A 23,041-nucleotide genomic window follows, 5' to 3' on the forward strand; every position below is an offset into this window, starting at 1 on the left:
CTCCTCCTCACCAGCAGCCTCCCTGGAGGAGAATCACCCCCAGGTGCGGCCCACACGGAGCAGCGCAGCCAAGGACATAGCCGGGCAGGAGGGACACGACTCCGCCTTTGCACCCCATAGCGTGCAGATGATGATGTGGGGTGTGGGCGGAGGGTGTGGCTGCCATGGTGCTGCAGGGCTGCCTGGGTGATCTGCTGTGGGCCATGGAGGCGATGCGTGTCCCTGCAGGTGGGCGGGGCAAGGGGCGGGTGGGGGCAGAGCAGGCAGGGTGGGAGGCGGAGCGGGGGGCGGTTTTTGGGCACTCGGTCTCTAAAAGGTTCGCCATCACTGCTCTAAGCAGTCCCACTTCCTCCCCACTTCTGTTCACCTACTTTCTTTCTGTGGCACCCAACTTACAAAGTTCCGTTAATGAGGAAGGTAGGGTTTTATCTTTGCTCATTTATTAGAAAGTGTAGATAAATCCATAGAAAGAGAATGGAGAAGTAGTAGGATCATGAATTTCTGGATCCCAAATCTCATCAAATGCCTGAGTTAGCCCCGATACCAACCTTAACTGGAGATTTGTAAGAACATAAACAAATTTGCATTGCATCAAACTAATATACAAAGCCCAAGGTACCTGTCCCAATATCATTCAGAAGTTTTAATGGACCAAGAAAATGGTCCATTCCTTGCCATACACATGTAGAAAAGATCCACATACTCTTTGCTAACCAGTTCTTTTTAGGTCCTTTATAATAAAACTAAACAGTTTACATACTTTTAAATGTGGCGTTGTGCCATTTTGTCACAGGTTTTTTAGGAGTTAGGGTACCTAAACTTCCAGTAATAATTTTAATGATGAGATCAGTAATAGATATTACCATATGCTGCACTAAACCTGTAGAGATTTTGCTTAAGAGTGCTATGAATCTAAAAATCTATCTAGTCTAGCCACTTTTCTATGAAGTAGGCCAATCCACATATCAAGCAATTCTCTTTTTTGATCCTACATCATAATCAAGGGTATATTCTGTGCTATAATCATAGAATAGCAACTCAGTGAAAAATATCTCCAGATGACTCAGGCAAGAGACTCAAATCACGCTCAAAGAAAAACAAAATCAGGAATCATTTGCTCAAGATGTTTTCTTAGCAATGAAGACAACTTGCCTAATCCAACAATGGCAATGGGTCAGGTTTGAAGAATGTTACTCATCCCATTTTCTTGTGTGATATTTAACTGAGGAGAACAGTCAAGCATCCAAGAACTGTCCTGCATATTTGCCCCATATCCCCCCAATAATGATGAAGCATTGAAAAATCCAAGGTAACACTGTTTATGGTGTTCTATAAAAATCAGAAAAATTATGTTGTCCATAATGTGATACACTTCCTAAAGCTGTAAGATAATGCAGAACTGATATTACAACTAATCCAGTTTCTAGTAGGCAGGTCACCTGCATGTTGGTGTATGGTCTAAATAAAGTTAATTTGCAGAAAATCCAATATAAACTCTATCTGGCCATTCATCCTCTCTAGTTAATAATATCGACCAAGCTTTAGTACAGAATGAGATTTGCAAATTAGGGATAAAGTTCTAAAGTAACTTCTTGACTTCTGTTTCTTTGAAGGGTTATATATAATTAAGTAACTCCTATTTTTTTCGATTTACGTGTTAAAAAATGAAAACAAGTTTCTTTCTCTCACTTCCTAATATAGCAAACATTCCATTTTTCAAGCTATTTTTTGTAAAAAAAAAAAAAGGACTAAAAGTTTTATTTATTATTCAAGCAGCATGCAGAGATCATACCAAGGGGGAAAAGCATAACTGAAGTGTCTATTCTTATCTTTTCTATATGGCCTTTCCCCTCTTTTTCTCACCATCTCTACAATGTTTGCCATTTAATGGTTACACACATTGAACAATGTTTCCTGGATGCTTTTTATAAATTATGCCAATATATTTTTCTTCTCCCTAAGTATGAAAGTTCACAATATAGAAAAAGAATATAATATAATGTTTCTCCTTAATGTGTGTCTGCCATTATGAAAGATTGAATATTTATATTGCTTTTAGCAAAGGGCTCCAGCCAAAGACATTTTGAAACTCCAGTTGGCCCTTATGTTTAGAATTCATGAGAGATGGGAAGCAAAAACATAATTATTTCACACTCAATTTGACAACTTCCTTTGGTAGCTAGATGGGTGGAATATAATTCTGAAACACACTCAGCCATTGTAATATATACGTAAATAAGGGAAGAGTTCCATTTTTATTTTTGGCCTGTTCTACATATTTAACACAAAACCTGAAATATAATTACCTATACAACACAGAGTTTTTCTCTTGCCTTCATGATGGACCTGCATACTCTTAGATGTTAACTCTGTATTTTATCCAATAGCCTTGTCACAGATTCTCACTAAAGGTAATTCCAAGCAAGGTATGGCTCAAAAGTGGCCAGAGGAAATACAAATGTTTAATAAACATAATGCTATGGCCCCATCAGATCCCAGTTTGGAGGAGAAGGAGGAGCTGGAACCTGGACTATCCGATGGAGATGGCACAGCTCCCTTGGAATGTTTGGAGAGGCCAGGGGCTGAGGACGATGATGCTGTCCCAGGCCCCTCAGGCACTGGGGGAGGTGGTCGACCAGAGGAAGAGCTGCCTGCCTTCACAGACATGGGGGAGGATCATCTGCAAACAGGCAGTGGTGCTGATAGGCAGGAGATCCCCTCTGATAAGGAACAGCTGCCTCCCCCACTTGATCTGAGGGCACCTAGACTAGAGTGGAGGCAAGCTCAAAGGAGGTCCGCGAGGCTGCTCAGAAAAAGATCGCCCCGCCCCTCCTCACAAGGAACAGCTGACTTGGGTTGACTTAAGAAGAGGCCAAGGGAGATTGTCTTTGTTGGGAACAATTGTTTGCACTCCCCTGGCTTTGAAAAAACAGCCTTGATTCGTGTTCCTTGCCCTGTGCCTTTGCCCTGTGGACTTGCCTTTTGCCTCATGGACTTGCCTTGCCCTGTGGACCTGCCCTGCCCTGTGGACCTTGATTCTGGACCTTGTCCTGTGAGTTTGCACCTTGTCTTTGGATTTCCTCTCTGCCTTTGCAAATTGGTGTTGTTGCTTACTTGTGGGACTGTGGATGGCTGCCTTCAGGGAAGTGTGGGATGGAGCCTTACCAGCCATTGTAGGGCCACATTTAACAGAGCAATAAAGGTCTCTATTGAAGCCTGCCTCTGCCTAGGAATAAAGTCCTATTTTTTATAATTCCTTCACCCCACCCCCAAATATACATACATTTTTATTACCAAATCAATGACTTTAAGGAGATTTTTCAATCCATAACAGAGCCCAAAAGCTCACTCTAGGCCTGCCAGATATAACTGCAATGGAATCTAGAAAAATGTGCCAACATCTTTTAATCACAGCAGAACAAGGCAATTTGTTTCACTTGAAGATTGCACTGGAGGGTAGAAAAGTGATATCTGAGAGTGTTAAAAGCCAAATTCGTCTTTTATTCACACCTGTTTCTAAGTCAATTGAACAGTTTATACAGATAAGATCCATGGAACCAACAAACCAGTGAAGAGAGATGAGGTTTTGAGGGTGGGAGGGAGTGATATAAAAACCACTGAACCTTGAAGTTCATTTCAACAATCATAAGCAAAATGAATTAAGATGATAGGTATAAAACCCCTCTAGGAAGAAACTGGAAGATTGAAGAAATGATACGTTTCTATCTTTGAGGATATCTGGCTAGGAAAAAGCAGAGAAACCCACCACCAGAAGATGTAAGTCTCTCAGGAACTGCAACAATTTGGTCTTTGCCAAGACACACGCTGCTCTTCCACAATGAAGGGCTACCAATTACCCAGCCAAAAGGTTGATGGGTGACTAAGGTAAATCAATCATTCCACCAGGGGGACATTAATTCAGTTTGACATCCACCACAGAGAAGGCCCAGTCCCAGGTGAATAACTACCTTTTTTCCTTATTTTTCTTGACTTTACTCAAAGCAACCATTTCAAGAATGCAGAGACACATCTCTGACCACAAACCTGTTTACAATTCTACCTCTTTGCAATTCAAAGCAACTTTCCAGGCAAGAGAAAGGAAATTCACAGCTTGTTACACAAAACCCACTATCTTTAAACAGCTGGTAGGGTCAACATCTTATAACATGCAAGGATATTGCACATCTTTCAGGAACAATTAGGTCTCCATGTCTACTTGTTTCCTACTGAAATGCCCAAGAATTCTTTTTACATACTCTTAATCGCCAAAAAGGCTGGTGAGAAGGGTGGAATAACTGATTATTGGTGATGTAACTTTGCAGAAAGGAGCTGTTCTTTGGGAACCTTTCTAAAATCATTACACCCAAGACAAAAGCAGTGTGTGAGGGTTTTGTTGTTTGTTCCCTTTAGTTGCCAGCCTGCCATAAACTATTATATAAGATGGAACAGTTTTAGCAAAGGGTTAAAACAATGCAAAGAAGTGCCGCAAGGACCAGGGCTGGGAGGGGGGGGCAGGTAACCTGCAAAACAAGGGAATAACATGCTCAAAATTCATCTCCTTTTTGGTAGCAGAGATGGAAAGCAAGGATACAAAAACCAAATCCCGAGAGGAAATAGGAAGGCCAGTGGAACATAGTAATTTTGCAAAGTGAAAAAGTCATCTGAGCATCTGGGGGATTTTTTTTTTTACTCCAAAGCTCCAAAAGTAAATCAACTTACCAGGGTCGAAGTGCGAACTGAAGGCAAAGCTGGGGTTGAAAAATGAAGCCGACATGACAATAGCCAAGAGATTTGCCACCATTCCCATGGCAAAAGCAGTAAAGTGGGGAGGGGGGTTGTGGGAAGTACGAAGACGAGAGAACGAAAACTAGATAAAAAAAATAAATAGCAAAGGCGGTGGGCACCAGGCAGGTGAGGCAGTGGGATGCAGGGGAGATTAAAAGCTCTCACAACTCCAGAAGTTGCACGGGTGTCACATTAAAAATCACCATCTCCTCTCTTCTTGACAGCACAGCCAGGGAATTCAAGACTGCAGCTCCTCCTCTTCCTCCATGTTATTATCCCGATGCGTCTCCTTCAGGTATCCACGGGATGAAGTGGGCTCGGGTAGAAATTGCCACATTTGCAAAGGGTAGCATTAGAGAGAGTCACTTAAAGAACAACCACCACCACGGCGATAAGGGCTGTTTTTTGAGGGGGGAAAAATGCAATCACCCTGGTGTTCGGGGCTGCAGTGCCAAATAAAAACAAAAGACGATGCCAATAGCAAAATAAAATTGTGCCGGGTCGGACCGCTGCCGTCACCCAAAGAATGCACACAGCCTCGTGAGCGCTTGCAAGAGCCCAAAATACGGTTTTACCCTCAGCTCCCACCCCACCCCACCCCCCAAGTCCGGCTGCCAGAGAGAGGGAAGCTTTGCACCAAAACAGGAGCCTCCACAGTAGAGAAAGACTAGGGCGGCGAGACGAAGCGGCCAGAGGGCAGCAATAACGCCCGGGCGGGAAGGAGGCTTCCGAGTGACTGCACAACTTCAGAGCCACTGCCGCCGGCACTAATGGGAAAGCAAAGGCAGGAGCTGTTCCAGTGCTGACCCTGGGAGAAACTGCAACAGCAGCAACGCCATCTTGGTCCAGATATGCCCTCCCCCCAACACTGCAGTAAGCAGCAGGAAAGGAACGGGGCGGGGGGGGGAGGGAAGCGCGAGAAGAGGCGACCGGGCAGCGCTTGTCCAGGTGCCACGATTTGGCGCGCGCCGGGGCGAAGAACGGGCGTCGCTGCACGTGCAGTCAAGTGTGACCCGGCTGAGCTCGCGCGCGCGCTCGCGCCCTTCACTCCAGCCCGAGCGGGGTTGCGCGCGCACGTTGCCCGATTCACGCAGGGCGGCCAGGCAGCGAGCCTTTGCTCCCACGCGCTCCTCGTTCCCGGGCGCGCTAGCGCGACGGGCTTCCCGCTCGGAGCAGGCTTCGAACCGCGTCTGGACGGGGGCCACGGCACGTCCGCTTGCGCGCTTCGTGGGGTTTGGAGCCTGAGTAGCGCCTTTACTGAGTCCGGGCTCACCCACGGGTCCGACAGCGGCGTGGCTTTCGGGCGACGTTGGCTAAGCAGGCGATTTATTTATTTGTTTGTTTTGCAAAATCGGCGCACTGCGAATCTTCAGAGCTACAACGACCGCGCTCGCCTCTATTTCTGGCGCTCTTCTAGGAGGAGTTATAGCGGGAAAAGGGGTATGGGACTCTCGTGAAAATCACAAGGCCGATCTCCGACACCCTCCAGACAGCGTTCATATCTACAACCCCCCTCCCTCTTCCCCATGGTAGATACGCTAATGAACTGGGGTGCTTTCTACTTTCTGCGGTGTGATGCATGCATAGTACACAGTCATCATGTTGAGGCGGCCCTCTTGCTATTAATTCATGATATGACAACCCACCCCCAAAGCTTTGACCCAAAGTGCATCCACAGAAGCAAATGGTGTCAGATGGCAATTTCGCCGACAGGTCTGGCATACACCATCCTTTTCCAGACTGATGTATCAGAATCCATCTCCCATTGCTGACAGCCAGCACAGGGGTGAAGCTGGCTAGGGATTATGGGAAGTTCACCAGGTTAAAAAAGGCAGGCATATATGCCCTCTCTAGCTTTACATACTCAGAATATGCAGTTCAACTTTTTAACATGATGTCATGATGTAGAATGCTCAGTTGTGCTTTAATTGCACTGCTTTTGACATATTTTTAAATCTTTATCTTATCTTATCAGTCATCTTGCATGCCTACATGGAGGGAGAAACAGTGTAGTAATGGAATAAATCAATAACAACTTTGAGTGTTTACTTAGACCATCAGGATAGCGCAAGGATGGAGAAGAAAGCACACAATATACAGAAAATCCAAAAATAGCATTAAAAAAGACAAGCAATTTCCCTGTCTCCAGTGTCCCTGGAAACACTACCAAGACCCACCAATCAGGGCGAGGGTTTTTCAGCAGTAGACAGTTCAAGTAAGTTCTAGCATTCACACATACAGCCAAAGGAAAAAGGGAGAAGGAGCAGAGACTTGCAGCCTTTCTATTTTGTAGCATGAATTCCTTCCCCTTTGCTAACCTTTGTCGGTGAGCTTCGCCAATGGGTGAAAGTGGAACTCCAGCCTGGAGGCCCAAAGCAAAGTACTTGTTGGAGTCCTAAGCAGGAAGATGTTAGCAATATGTTCAATGTATCATGTGTATTAAAAGCCATAAAATGCTCTCTTTTTTTCCTACAAAGCCACCTTCTCCATTGTTATTCCCATCAGAAATAGATGGCAGGGAGCAAGTATTACACAATATTACACCAGTGGCCTGGAATTTACATACAGGTCATGGGGTGCTAAGACATGGTATGGTGCTCGGTCAAATGTATTCAGCAATCTGGATGATGATACAAGTGGGGCAATTCTGAATTCGTAGGCAGTTTAAAAAGAAAACAGAAAGGGTTCTCCTGTGAAGTCTTCTCCTATTTTCACCAATTACCCAGTAATAACGCTTAGAAATACTGAAGGTTGCCAATGACCTTCAAGATAGAATGGATTTAAACACAAATTGTCGCATCCACTAACCGCTATATCACATAAATCAGATGCTGAAATCCATGGCTTTTTGGTTCTGTAAGATGTTGTCAACACTTCCAATTTACCAAAGCACAATTGTCACCATTTTGAATTTCCCATGAAGGAATCTGTCCTGGTGACAGATTCCATGGATGTTATCATGAACATACATTCTGCTCTCATCTTTGTGGACGGGAGTATCATTTTAATGTAAGAGCAGGATTGCAGAACTGGATGCTCTCAGATGAGATGAGAAATGATCAGTACAGAAAATGAAGGCTCAATACACAATTAAAATAGCTATAGAAGCTGATTAAGATTTGTCTGTCTTGAGAGCTACTTTAATTAGAGCCCAATGCCAGAATGTTTTCAGTATAGTATACGTCATATACTCATTTGCTGAAAATATGATGAAATTTAGCAAGGAGGCTGTATTTTCTCACGGCCCATTTTAATGCTTAAAGTTTGGACTCCTATACACAATTAATTTTTCAGAGGATCCAGGCTCACAAAGAACATGATGCTGCAGATGTCATCTTACCATAAATAGATCTTGTGTTAAAAGAAGAGGGGAAAATAAAGGTCTCCTTGTGAACAAATGTTCTCTGAAAAGCTACCCCTGATGCTTTTCAAACTTACTCTTTTCCTTCCTAGGGTACAGGATAATATTGCATTGTGTGCAGCTACAATTCCCACTTGTAAAAATCAGAATGCAGAACTCTTACTGGGTGATTACTGAAGCAGTTTGCCTGAGTGGGAGCAGAAATGCTTAGAACACAATCTGCTTTTAAATAATATTCCTTTTCATCAGTAAGAAGGCAGCTGCCTCTTCAAAGTTAAGAAAAACGAATTTTATTCTTGTTTGGAGACCCCAAGGAAAAAAAAGGGAGAATGAATCCTAGAAAACTATTGACAACTTCAGAGAGAGCTAGATTCTTAATTTGGTTTATTGAGCTGTCTCTGTTGTCGGTAAGGATTTCTTGAGGGACCTTGAATTCTACAGCCTCCATCTCCAGCTGGTTAATAACGGAACATTTTGTCCCTGAGTCTGCCCCACTGGGGGCTTTTGCAGATATTGTGGATAAAATATGGGTTAAATTTTGAAGGGAGCCAAATACCTATAGGAATCCAGCCCAGCTTAAAACCCTCCATCTCAAACCAACCCAAAAACTAAGCTGACCAAAGAGCAGGCATAATAAATTCCCTCCCGCAGTGGGGGTGAGGGGGAGGGTACAGGTAGTCCTCAACGTATGACCACAATTGAGCCCAATATTTCTGTTGCTAAGCGAGATTTGTTTAAGTGAGTTTTGGCCCATCTTACGACCTTTCTTGCCACTGTCGTGAAGTGAATCGCTGCAGTTTTTAAATTAGCAACACAGTTGTTAAGTGTAACTGGTTTCCCCATTGACTTTGCTTGTCAGAAGGTCACAAAAGCTGATGACATGTCCCCCAGACACTCCAACCGTCATAAATATGAGTCAGTTGCCAAGCGTCCGAATTTTGATGTTGCAATGGTCGTGTGAAAAACGGTCATATGTCACTTCTTTCAGTGCTGTTGTAACTTCGAATGGTATAGGAAAGTTGGAATTACTGCATCGGATGCATCTGCCATGTAGCCCTCAATTATACAAGTGTTAATTATACAATTAACACCATTTTGAAGGAGCACCTAACCTCAAGTCCAGCAATAGGGCAACTGATAGATCAGATGCTCAGAAGGAGGAGCTGTAATGGAAAGGAGAGTTATCTTGATGTACCAAAAACACTCCACTCCTACTCCCCAAAATACACTCCACAGATCTCCATCCTGTCAGCCAGACTACTTTTGGACTAGGAATGAAGCAAAAAGGCTACAACACATCCCCTCTAGCAGCCCTCATTCAGATAAGCAGGGATCAGCACTAGACAAACAATCAGGAAGAAAACAGTAATGAGGGAACCACTATGGAGGAAACCACACACCCCACCAAAACTGGCAGGGCAAATTGCATATAAGCAGGCAAAAAATCCTACACTCACACTGATGATGTTACCTAAGTTGGGTAATGAAATGTCTGCAAGAAAAAAACCAAGCTCAGAGAGACCACCAAGATTCCATAGTTTAACCCTGAGCTACAGAGATTTTTTTCTATTGGAGCTCCTCCACTGCTTAAGAATTGGTCTGTATTAAATTTAAATTTACCGACAAAGAATTAAAGGGAGACTAATATAGCTATTTCAAGCTATTTAGCTCTCATCAGTGGATGCAGTATGCTCTGTCCCATAGTTGGGGTAGACCAGGTTGCCCTGATAGACCGGTCTCACCAGAAAACACTTAATTGGTCTGTATGTTATACAAGCATAAGCCCTGCTCTAGATCTAGCAGTAGCATGTCATGTCCTGATAGCAGAGCTGGCCTTTCATCAAGCTGTTTTAGGCAGCCTCTTTTGGATGTCACAAAAAATTATGCTTTTAATCCCAGGAAAAGGGGGGTGTATTTGCATGCATGTTGTGTCAAAATAACCTGAACCCTCTTAGGAATTATGATATGGAAGGGAAAACCCTTTCTTATTCCAGCTGAGACAGTATATATTTTTTTCCAGGGCATCAGTGCTGCATACAAAAACAGAGGGCAGGTTGTTGCAAGGGGAGAAGGGTGAGAATATAGTTTCTCTGATGTATATACGAAGGAAGAGGTGAACAATGGATTACAGTATTGAACTGGAGCAAGAATCTGGAACCAAGGGCAATAAAATGATCAAATGGTGAGACAATGCTTGCAAAGGAAAGTATTTTTTTTTCCCATCTGTTCAGTCCTGTCCAATTCAAGTCTGAGTTTTTTGGCAAGGCTTTTCAGAAGTGGTTTGCCATTGCTTCCTTCCTAGGGGTGAGAGAAAGTGACTGCCCCAAGGTCACCCAGCTGGCTTCATGCCCAGGCAGGACTAGAACTCCCAGTCTGCCTGATGCCTTAACTACTACACCAGTGGTTCTCAACCTGTGGGTCGGGACCCCATTTGGGGTCGATCGACCATTTTATGGGGGTCACCAAGCAAGGCTGTCCGCCATTTTTTTTGTCCGCCATTTTTTCCCCCTTTTCCGGCGGGTGCCTTACCTCCCTTGGGCTGGGCCAGCTGGTGGTCGGCCTGCTCCGTCTCTGCCGCTTGCCAGCTACGCCTCGGCCGGCGCAGGGGGTGGAACCATGCATGCGTGGCGCTCCCGGGCAGGGACAGTCCTCGACTTACGACCGGTTGGGTAGTCCTCGACTTACGACCAGTTTAGTCCTCGACTTATGACCGGTTTAGTCCTCGACTTACGACTGGTTGGGGTCGCGGCATTAAAAAGGTTGAGAACCACTGTACTACACTAAGCTGGCTCTCACCAAAAGAAAATAGTGTGTAGCTTTAAGAACATTTAACCTCTTTGTTTGCTTTCTCTTTTCTGTCCTGAAAACAAGTTTATAAATATTGTCCCTCTGGATTAGTAGAGAAATAGCCATGCAGTCTTTAAGCAAATAATTAATAACATCATCATAATGTTCAGAGTTCACATGTTTTGTCTAAGCAAGTTGTTGTGCATAACACCAAAGTAACCCATGTTTCAACTCTCTCCCCAGACCACAAAAAAGATGTGCTAAGTGATCATGGCTTTGGCATCAGTATGTTCCCTTTGGTATCCAAGTCTTCATTCTCTTGAAGAAAAACGAATGCATGCATTTTGTCAATACAGCAGGCACCAGCAAATCCAGCCTCTATTTTAAGCTGTTGCCCTGGATATCCAGCATGCCTATAAAATCTACATCTATCAAGTCTGCATGCATCAAGTTAGCAGCTTCGCGTGCAATACAGAAAGAGATCTCACATGTGTTTACTTGCAATTTGTTCTGGATATGACCCACACTCACAGTACACAAGCTGCTTCCCACATGCAAAATACACATTCCCACAAAAGAGAGTTCTGTTTTATATTATGGATACTTCAGCCCCTCCCTTTATTCTATGGGTTGAAAATTGATTCCTTCAACAACAACAACAAACAAAGGCAGAACTGGGAAATTAAATAATATGGGAAACAAAGCTGGAAAAACACAAGACTAACATCATTTCATATAGCCTCTGATTAAAGTTTGAATTTCTCAGAAATCTGGAAGATGGCCAGATAATTGATCCAGATGGAACATTGATTCTCAAGAAAATTCTCATTTTAGAGTAATAGCTAAAAAGTCTAGCCAGGGACATATATTAGGATTATTTTCTTTTTCTCAGTATGTCCACATATGGTTCCTATTTTTTGTATAAATTAGGGAATGGGCATTATAATCTTGGCCTTGCATTCCTCACTTTAAATTGGTGGGAAAATTATTATTCTGGTAGTCTGTGACCTTAAACTGCAACATTATCTGTCTCTTTTATAACAGACCAGCATCATCCTATGGCTAGCCTGGATCACTGCATTCTTTTTTTTAATTTACAGACTTTTATCTCTTATTTTCTTTTCAAAATAAAGTTTGTTTGTATTAACTCTGGTGTGTTTGATCCTTTTCCATAAGAGGAAGAAGAGCTGAAACTCCTAGTCTCACACACACACACACACACACACATGCTACATAGCCAGGAAATTGCATTATAGAAATCATTATTATTATATACACAACAATGTGAAATCAAAACTGCCAGTAATTTAGCTGGTGTTGGCCTTCATACATATCAAGTCCTTCCCAAGAACCTTGGATGTCATTGTTAAGTCCTCGCAGGAATGGCAAATGAGGAGAACACATGTTGTTCAAACAGCTCTTTATTCCTTCTCAGTCACAACTCCGAACAAGAGCAGAGGCACGCAGGCCTCCTTTTATACCCCCAGATCCCCGGACAACATGGCTGCCGAGCACAGGCACTTCTCCCGCCTTGCGCATGCGCGCAAGGCTGGCACCACTCAGTCTGGTCCCGGGCAGCTTTTGCAAGCCCCGGACCATTGCAGGCTCAGGACACAACAGTCATAATGTATTAATGTAGTATATGTGCAGGATCCAAGCAACATTGCCTTTTGTAATTGACACATTATCTAAGAACCATCCAAGATTTTTTGGTATGGCCCAGGTTGCCAATAAACATGGATCACCAGAGCCAGTTTATGCTATAACCTTTCAGCTTCAATTTTCAGATCTTGATACTTTCTGATCTTCTCCAGCCCTTTGTTTTCTATTCTACCATCCCCTGGTATTGCCACATCAGTTACATTCTTCTTTTAAACCATAATTACTGTGATGTGTTATGAGCCAAGACTTATCAGTTTATATTCAGAAATCCCACAATATTTTAACCTGTTACATTTTCAACTACTTTTTCAACTTCATGTTCCCATCAATTTTTCATTATCGGCACATGATAATTTTTACAGAAGTTCTAGTGAATAATTTTGGCAAATGCATTGTACAACCAATTTGTGCAATCTTCTAGACTGATCTGAGTATATAATCTACTGTACAAGAAGATTACTATTATGGTTGGTCACATAGTTAGCAAGATGTTTGGACTGGACTTGACACATCCAATCACCCACTGAGTCCTTCTCAAGGACATGAGATAGGTAGATGTTTTTATTTGATGGTGTTAAGCTGTTCCAAGTAAAGCTGCCTTTTGCAATTGACTGATGGGGATTTTGTCAGTGCTGATGGTGCTTAAGTAGTGCTCCAGATGTTTTGGAATTGCATTCAAGACACCTGTTACTACTGGTACTATCTTTTTTTTTTTTTTTTTTTTGCCATAGACATTCTATTTCTATTTGCAGATCTTTGTATTTTGTGATTTTTTTTCCCTGGTTCTTTCTCTTGTCTTCTGCTGTCTCCGTATACTACAATGTCCAGACTTTTTTGTCTTTCTTATCAACAATTGTTAAGTCTGGGTTGTTATGTGACAAGTGACTGTTTGAATTCTAAATTCTCAGACCACTTTAGTTTTCTTCATTTTCTATTACTTTGTCTATTTTATAGTCCCACCAGTTCTGTCTTGCAGGCAAATGGTATTTCTTGCAGATGTTCCAATGCTACTTTGCCATGCAGTTGTTTGTCATATACCAGTGTTGTTACTTTGCCATGCTTCTGTTTGTAGTCAGTCTGTGCAGTTCTTGCAGCAACTAACTGTTTCTTCAGCTTCTTTGCAGAGGTGGCATTTGCTATCTGTTGCTGTCTTCTCAATTCTGGCCTTGTATGCATGTTCTTAAGCCTTGGTCTTGTCAAGCAGAATTAGCCCCTCTGTCTCTTTTTTTAACTTTCTTGCTCTTAGCCATTGCCAGGTCTTATCATTATCTGCTTTGCCTGCTAGGATTTTTTTTATGTAATGGCCATGTAATACTTTGCCTTGTCATGTTTCTTTTCTAGTCTTCCTTTAGTCTTTCTTATAGGCCAATTTGGTCTCTCCCGCATTCAATAAGCCTTCCTGGTATATTAGCTTCAGTGTATCATCTTCACTGTCCTTCTGACATTCTTCCATTGCCTTTTTTTTCCTTCTTCAGCTGTCTGATGTATTTGCAACATTCCACATTCCCCCTATTTTTCCTTGGTAAGTAAAGTCTGGTATATAAATTAAATTATTATTATTATTATTATTATTATTATTATTATTATAACATTGCTGCATGGATTAATTTATTTTTATCATGATTTATATGCCACCCAGCTCCCAATGACTCTTATTCTTTAATAAAAATGTCAAGCCCAACACTGCTGGGTAAATCAAGGAAATAAAGACCACTCAGACTTTGTTAAGGTATTTTTAATGCCAGTCATAAGATAAATAAAACAAAAATCTCAGAAACTGTGTAGGAGATAACTCCAACCCTCACTTACAAACAAATTCTCTTTGAATTATTCAAAATGCTTCTACCTAGGTATCTTGCCACCTGGCTGGAGATGTTATTTATAACAGAAGCTTCCAATGGATTTGCCTTCCGTGTTTTGATTGTATACACCTAGTGTCCCTTTTTCATTACTTTCCCATTTTCCTCACAATGTCTCATATACCAGAATGACTGCACAGGTGGTGAAAGCCCTCTCTCTCTCCCGTGTCAAAGTTAAGGAGATAATGCCTGCTGAGATCACCAGCAGAAGAGAACACCAACAATTAAAGGACAAGTATAGAAAGTGGAAAGAGGGGCACATAACTAAGGCAGAATATCAACAAATAGCCCGAGCCTGCAAAGATGAAGTGAGGAAAGTTAAGGCTCAAAATAAACTAAGGCTTGCAACAAAAGTCAAAAATAACAAAAAAGCTTCTTTCAACATGTAAAAAACAAGAAAAATGTTAAAGAAATGATTGGTCTATTAGTTGGAGAAAGTGGCAAGAAGGTGACAAGCAACAGGGAGAAAGCAGAACTACTCAACTCATTTTTTGCCTCCATATTTACACAAAGGGAAAAAACCAGTCCAACCTATCAAAAACACTACCGTAAAAATCAGATTAGAAACACAAGTTAAGATAGGCAAGAAAATGGTAAGTGAGCACCTGTCCACCTAAAATGAGTTCAAATCACCAGGACCGGATGGACTACACCCCAAGGTTCTGAAGGAACTGGCAGATGTGATCTCAGAACCACTGAACTATATCTTTCAAAGATCCTGGAGCACTGGGGAACTACCAGAGGACTGGAAAAGAGCTGAAGTAGTTCCCATCTTCAAAAAAGGGGAAAAATCGATCCAGGAAACTACAGACCTATCAGCCTGACCTCAATACCTGGGAAGATCTTGGAAAAGATCATCAAGCAACGAATCAGCAAACACCTAGAGGCAAACAAAGTCATTACCAAAAGCCAACGTGGATTTGCCAAAAGCAGATCATGCCAGACAAATCTTATTGCATTCTTTGACCAGGTGACAAAATTAGTGGACCAGAGGAATGCTGTTAATATAATTTACTTGGACTTCAGTAAGGCATTTAATAAAGTAGACCACAACCTACTAATTGATAAGATAAAAAAATGTGGGTTAGACAGCATCACCACCAGATGGATTTGTAGCTGGCTGACCGGCTGTACTCAGCATATGGTCCTCAGTGGAACTGCATCTACACGGAGGGAAGTGTGTAGTGGGGTGCCCCAGGGCTCTGTTCTGGGCCCAGTGTCCATTCCATTCTTTCCTGATGCTTAGCTGATCTTTAATTGTCCATTTTTTAATCTGTCCCTTAGAAAAGAGATAATGCCTGTCCAACAGAAGAAGAGTTTGAAGGGCTATAACCTTTATTCATGCTTACGGATATTTTGAATGATCTGTATTTTCTCCTCTCCTGAGAGGCCAGTAGTGATTTTAATTGAAAAATAGCTAGAAAAAGGCATCATTCTTCCACGCTGTCATCCATCTCACTTTTGCCCATTCCTGCCTGGGTACTATTCAGTCCTTAATAATGAACAGTATCACTTGCAATAACCTATTTGCTAGCACTGCTGTTAACATCTTTGTATCAACATTAATCAATGAGATGGGATGACAATTAGCACACAGAGTGTGATCTTTGCTTTTGGTATAACTGCCATAGAAGCCTGACTGAATTGTCACTGATGAAATCCCCTTATCAAAAGTTCATCATATGTGTCACAAAATTTGGCACCAAAAGTCTGTAAATGTTTTATACCATTCTATGGGAATCCATCCAATATTGGTGTTTTACCATTTGCCATTTTAAAAAAATATTTGTTTAATCTCTATTTCTACATGATGGAACAAGTAAAAGTCGTTTTTGTGTGTCATCCAAATGTGATAGGTTAACTTTATTTAGAAAGACCTCATGTCTTTATTTGATACATTCTCTGGTTTGCTGTACAATTCTGAATACTTTTTTTAAAAATTGACAGTTTATAATGGTTGGAGTTTTATATATTGTATTTCATCCCTTTCACCTTTAATAGCTGAAATTGTTGGCCTATCTTTCTTTTGCTTTAAACAATTAACCAAAATCTTGCTGGCTCTTTCACCCTCCTCATAATATTTCTGTCATAGACATGTTAGCATGAATTCTGTCTGCTGTGACATAGTATTACACAAACACACACAGACAGAGGGAGGATAGATAGATAGATAGATAGATAGATAGATAGATAGATAGATAGATAGATAGATAGATAGATAGATAGATAGATAGATAGATAGATAGATAGATAGATAGATAGATAGATAGATAGATAGGCAGGCAGGCAGGCAGGCAGGCAGGCAGGCAGGCAGGCAGGCAGGCAGGCAGGCAGGCAGGCAGGCAGACAGATAGCATCTTAACTTCTATAGCAATAGTGTTAATTGACAAACTACAACTTATACAACAAAAATAATATTTAGAATTAATTGGACTCCACTTCATATATAAAAAAGGACTGACTAAGACAGCATTCTGTTGGAGGTAGAGTAAGGATAATTCTTCTTTTATCACTTCAAGTATAAAGGATTTTTTAAATATTTTAAAATTTAATTAATTTTTAAATTAAATTAAATTCTTCTTCAAAATACATATTTTTACAATATTCTATATTTACTAGATTTTAGTAGTGGAGTATATAAATATAGATTCCCAGAATTTTTCCTTCATTACCCAAAACTGCTTATCAGACTTCAGGGACTGCCTATAAATTCCTTCCTTCGTTATGATTGTAACTTAAGTTGATGAACGAATGGCTGTAACTCGAGGACTACCTATATTATAAAAAAAATATCATTGAATGAACTTTATGTCATTTCAACAAATTGCCATAGGTAATTTCATTGATTTTCATCTTAATAGGAATACTTTGGGAAATTTTCAAATATATTTTAGTACAGTCTTTAATTCAAGTTTAAATATCCCTGTTGTGATGGGTAATGGGTTTTTTTAAAAAAACACTTTTACCCAATTTTAGGGAATTTACTCAGGTTTTGGATGCACTGAAATTATGACTGCGATAAAAGCTAAAACTTTCAGAGGATAATATTCTCTTGAATTACATAGCTATTACATGGAATTTGACAAATGGGCAGCATAAATGGATTCTCTACGCCCTTACTATGGGCAAAATATCAATATTGCAACATTGGAAAGATAACTGTATGGATCTATTTACTCAGTGACTGAAAATCTGAGCATACTTGCACCTAGGAGTGGATTGCCTACAGACCTAGAGTCCTAGACTTTGTATGGACCACTATAATAAAATATGGGATTCATTTCTACAAAATATAGTAGGTCAAAAATAATTATAGTTATATCAATGTATTAGAAATAAATATATAGCATTTCAATAATATTTGCATTAGATAAATATATAGAGAAATGTATCTGTTAACTATTATAATGATATGTTATACTTTAGGGTTTTTTTACTTTTTAAAAGCACTTTTATGCAGTATTTCTTGAGAATATATGTATTTTTACTATGTATTATTATTTAATTAAAAATAAAAAAATAAAAATGAGTACCATTCAGTTGATTACAACTCATGAGAGCTTTTGATCACTTCTACTTTGGCTTTTGGATCTCAATACGTTTGGCATAATAAAGGTGCAGTGTTGAATAGTTAGCTCTTAATAGGGGAGGGGTTTGTGTCTGTGGAGAGAGAGAGAGAGAGAGAGAGAGAGAGAGAGAGAGAGAGAGAGAGAGAGAGAGAGAGAGAGAGAGGCCCATAATCTTCTTAATCTTCTCCGGCGCTCAGAAATCTTTTTATTTCTGCTGCATGCCTAGAACACAAATCAAGACAAGGAAGCAATCCTACGCTCTAATTATGCCAAGGATGTAACATCTGCCATTTCACACAGCCTAAAGAAAGTGCCGAAAAAGATACCCATGCGAGGGATACACTGCTTGAATTGGTGTGCTGGAATAGCACTGTGCAGGCAAGTGGGCATCACTGCAGAGATAACAGAAAGGCATCGCTTGATTTGCAGGACTGCATCCTGAACTGAGTTTAGGGTCTGCTGTCCTGGAACAGCTGCTCAGTGTTGCAGAATCATTGTGCTGTTGCACATCAGATTCTGAGATGTGCCTTATCAACTGCAGTTATTTCTACTCAAAGCAAGGAGCACTTATTGCTGCCCATGAAAAAGCCACCTATGTGCCAATTCAAATAATAAATTTAAGTTTAGCCTTAAGTCGCTTTAAATATGCACAGGAAAGGCATAGGAAGACTCTGGCAGAGATTTCTTTAGAATTTGTGCGCAGTTTTGCCTTAGCAAAAGAAATAGTTTAAATAGAAAAAGATTGGGACGCTCGACTCATCCTTGAAATTTATATAACATTTTCAGTTCTAAATATTTTTCCCCAGAAACCCTACATTATGTAACAATTATGTCCTACTTTATCATCTCAACCCCCATGGCTGCAATATAAGGCAAGAAACAGACCTCTCTAATTTACAGATTTAGAAATGATGCTTTGTTATTCAAGGTGACTTGCCTGAAGGGGAAGAGGTGAAATAAGTGTCCTTTTAATATTCTGACAATGAGAGAAAGGTTCAGGCATATTTAACCTGGTCAAGGAACGAATCTACTCTCTGGATGCGCACAATACTTTGACCCAAATTAACCAAACAACTTATCTAATGCACATAAATCCAAACCAAGGTGAGCTCTACCGAAACTTAGCATGTTTTGTAAATGCAATCATTAGATTTGCAGCTGACCTGATTTAAGTGTGTGGCATGAACACAACCATAATTGATTTTTGGAAAATACATGAAGATTCAAGGAGGTAGAAAGTAGACATAAGCAACCTTCAAAGATAAGGAAGGTCCAGGAACAGAGAATGATGAAGAACAGGACGTCTCATACTGATTTTTAACTCACCGACCACTAAATCTCACAAGTTACTGGTCTATTATGTCTTGGGAACATTGGTTGAAACCAAAGATCACTCCTTTGGCATTATTTTACTCTTTTTAAAAATTTCAAATAAAAAACTGAGTGAAGATTTCCCTAAATAAAATTAATATTTTACTGTCCTTTGGAAATAAAAAGCAGATAAAAAGCAATTAGCAAAATAGTACTGTAGAAGATTTTTAAAACCAGGATGGATATTGGTTTCAGAAAGAAAACGACAAATTTGGGCAGAAAAAGAGTTAAATGGTGAATAGATTACAGCTATAGGCTGCATTTGCTGATTTCCTTAAAAAACAGAAATCTAGCATGGTGCAGATTAAAACTCTAGTCTTCAATACAGAGAGCCAATTTGACACAGTGGTGAAGGTGCCGGCCTAGAAACCAGGAGGCTGTGAGTTCTAGTCCTGCTTTAGGCATGAAATCTGGCTGGGTGACCTTAGGCAAGTCACCATCTCTTACCCAAACTCACCTCATAGAGTAGCTGTTGTGGGGAAACCTGGAGGAGGTAGGAGTATTATATAGGTTTACTGTCTTAAGTTAGTTAGTTATAAAGTAATAAAGGCGGGATAAAAAAATCTAATAAATAATATTCTGCATTTTCCAGCCCATTTCAACTGCCAATGCATTCTTAGAAAATAAAAATAAGGTGGGGTGGGAGGAAAATAATTCAACAGTTTTGCTTTCTGCTAAGTAGATTCTGCTCCATGCCTACCAGGGTATCTGCTTAATATTCCAAAGTTGCCCACCCAATTCTAGCATGGGTCATATTCACAAGTTTGTTTTTATTTTTGTGTAACTGATATTATATTTTCTATTGCCAGGTCCCTTGGGAATGTCTGAAGCTGAAGCTGAAACACACATGCAGGAAAATAAAACTTTCTGGAACGAACCTTTGCAAAAGAGACTCGTCTGTTCTTCTATTGTGAAACTGGCCAACCTAAAAAAAAACAACTTGTGGAAATTGAGAAAAGGAAATAAACACAAGGACGATAAACACAAGGATGACACACATCTCCCTCCCTTGATCACGTTTTGGGAAGATGCTCCATCACATCACATAACAGCGAAGTTGTTTCGGGTTGTTGTTGTTGTTGTTTTTAATCATGTGGAGTCTGTGCTAAAGATTTTGCCCTGCCCAAGATGATATTCGATGCTGGGCATCCAAGTGCCAGTGACAACTGATAACACCACAACCCACCAAGATGACCCAATGGTGTCTTGAAAGGGCCCAGGAGAATTACAGGATGTATTCCTGACAGGTGCACCTTCCCTTAAATAGCAAAGCTGAGCAATGGGCGGTATAAAAGCCAGAGACATGGTTTAGGTTTTCAACAAGAATCTTGCCAGCTTCAAGCAGAGGACATCTGGGGCAGGTAAGTACCTGCTGCGATATGCAATGCCTAAAAGAAACAACCTGAATGTGGTTGTCACCAAGAGAACATTTAGTTAGTGAAGTACAGTGCAGTTAAGTTTTCCCCAAAGCACTGGAGTCGTAATCAGGAAATGTTCTGGTCATTGAAAAAGGGGAGTTCTGAAACCAGGGAACCAAGTCAGTCAGTTAAGTTCTGGAAGAAATGTATGATCCTTGGTTAACAGGTTAGGAGTGCCATTCTAGTGATGTTTCAGAAGCAAAAAAGAGAGAGATCTTTAATGGGATTAAATCGGTAATGTTGGATATAATTTTAAATCAGTAATATTTACATCCATACCTTTACAGTGTGACAACAATTCTGACAAAGCTATGAACAACTAGAAACTTACCTGCCTAGGAAAGTTAGTTAACCGAAAACAAGCTATTTTACTTAGCGCTAAAACCATTGTCTGAAAGCTGTATTTCATGTGTTAATAGTAGCATTGCCATTAGAAGGAATGGCATTGAATGTTTAGTTTTCAAATTTTGAGCATGTTAATATACTGTGTATATCCTATTCTTTCAATCCATCTTTCCCCAACCATGCTTTCTGGGATGATGGGAGTTGTAATCCAACACATCTTGATGAAACCAGGTTGGGGAAAGGCTGGATTATACATATCCATGAGTTCAAGACTCCAGATCTGTCTTTTCTTTTAGCTTACTGCAGCTCTGGCTGCTGGTTGCTGCTTCTGGTGATCCTATGCCAACAGCTTGCTAAGTGCAGTTTTTTTAATTAAGACAGAATAAATCAAGACTGGCGAGGGGGTGGAAAATACTATTTTATATTTATTGTGCAGATAAATGTCAATGCTGCCTCGGAAAGAATTTTGGGAGAGAGTGATTTGCAAAAATGTGGGTGTGGAGAAAATCCAGCTAAAATGCTCATGATAATGAAGAAAAAGTTTGATGAAGAGAAAGGGCAGAGAAAGTACAGTCCAACCAAGCGGAGGGCAGGGGTCTGCCAAAAGCCAACAGACCCAAGCAAAATTATTTTTTTGATCTGATTCCGTGCAAAGGGCCCTCGAGCCAGTAAACCTGCCAAGGGATAGGAAAATGTAGAATTCTGGGGGAGAAATGCGTATTAGACATGATGACACACAACATCTAATGGAGCCTTGGTCTCGTACACATAATTATGACAAGAGGGAACTGTACTTTCGGCAGGGCGTCTTATTTTGATGAGCAACACCTGTGATTTTTATCTCACATATCCTCATCTCGTGCCTTCACCTGGATTGTGTCCCTCTTCCTTTCTCTGAGCAGGGAACAGCTTAACCTCCAAGGCAAAACACTTCATTTGAGAATGCCTGTTCTTTCCAAATTCAGGGAGAGAAGAATTGCTTTCCTAAATAAACTCTTGGCAGGCAGATCAGGGGGTCCATGGGGAAAGCTGAGTTATTTAGACTGAGTGTAATCCTAGAACAGGTTCACATCACAAGTTGTTGCCTTGTGAATATAAGATTCCCTAAGAGGAGGGAATGGAAGGGTCACAATGCAGAGAGGAGCGCCAGCATTCTTCAGGGCACAAGTTGAGCTCCAGGACCAAACAACTAGCAAAGAGCTTTAGACACCACTGCTCATGTTATTTGGCATTTAAAAAAAAGAGAGTCAGCTCAAGGCAAGGCTTCAGTCTTCTCCATCCCCGTTTTATAAGCATGGAAGCAAAAGATTTGGAGGAGTTGATGCTAGGCTGATGGCGCAGTGGGTAGAATGCAGCATTGCAGGCAAACTCTGCCCACAGCCTGGAATTCAATCCTGATGGGGCACAAGATTGACTCAGCCTTTCGTCCTTCCAAGCTCGGTAAAATGTAAGACCCAGATTGTTGGGGGCAATAGACTTACAATGTAAACCACCCAGAGAGTGTTGTAAAAGCACTATGGGGCGGTATATAAGCCTAAATACCATTGCTATTCCTAAGTTCACACCATACACGCAGGCTCATGGTCCACACTACATAAGTGATGACTGTTCAGGGGCTGCTTGTTGCCAATCTCCAATTATCTCACCGTTCTGAAGCACAGCACTGGGGAGGGAGGGTAAAAAACATGCTGAGACTCTAGAAAGAGTACAGAGAAGAGCAACAAAGATGATTAGGGGACTGGAGGCTAAAACATATAAGGAACGGTTGCTGGAATTGGGTATGTCTAGTTTAACGAAGAGAAGGACGAGGGGGGACATGATAGCAGTGTTCCAATATCTCAGGGGCTGCCACAAAGAAGAGGGAGTCAAGCTATTCTCCAAAGC

At 41.0% G+C, this 23,041-nt stretch overlaps 1 protein-coding gene across 1 annotated transcript in view; it reads left to right on the forward strand.

Moving 5' to 3' along the window:
* Positions 1–20,685: 20,685 nt before the first annotated feature.
* Positions 20,686–23,041, forward strand: part of PVALEF (parvalbumin like EF-hand containing) — a 12,394-nt gene continuing 10,038 nt past the window's right edge. The window contains exon 1 of the mRNA XM_015815130.1: positions 20,686–20,755. The gene's annotated coding sequence lies outside the window, so the exon portion shown is untranslated. The remainder of the gene's footprint in view (positions 20,756–23,041) is intronic.

This window comes from Protobothrops mucrosquamatus, unplaced genomic scaffold (assembly GCF_001527695.2).
Source record: "Protobothrops mucrosquamatus isolate PMUCROS unplaced genomic scaffold, P.Mucros_1.0 scaffold_99, whole genome shotgun sequence".
Classification (NCBI taxonomy): Eukaryota; Metazoa; Chordata; class Lepidosauria; order Squamata; family Viperidae; genus Protobothrops; species Protobothrops mucrosquamatus.